This window comes from Trachymyrmex septentrionalis, unplaced genomic scaffold (genome assembly GCF_001594115.1).
Source record: "Trachymyrmex septentrionalis isolate Tsep2-gDNA-1 unplaced genomic scaffold, Tsep1.0 scaffold32, whole genome shotgun sequence".
NCBI lineage: Eukaryota > Metazoa > Arthropoda > Insecta > Hymenoptera > Formicidae > Trachymyrmex > Trachymyrmex septentrionalis.
In genome coordinates, this window is record NW_017305485.1 from 3,887,196 (window position 1) to 3,887,522 (window position 327).

Here is a 327-nt window from a genome sequence, read left to right on the forward strand (position 1 = left end):
ATAGAATTATTTAATATTTTATGACATCAAAATTTGCCAAAATAAAGTCTGCTTGGAAGAAAAAGGAAGTTTCCTTGTTGTCGATTTTAATTTAGATTTTAAGCTAGATTTTATAGTTTAATAATTTATGTGAATAGTATAGTTTATTTTTTAATGATTCATTTGTGGAAATAATAATTCTACATCATTATTACGATTATTAATTATATATAGCATCACTATTAATTAAACAATGCATCCAGAAAACCAGATAAATACCATTGGATATTTATAGATATCGTTGGATTTCTATAGTATTCTACACTCTTTCAGGTAGCTGAAAGTGTG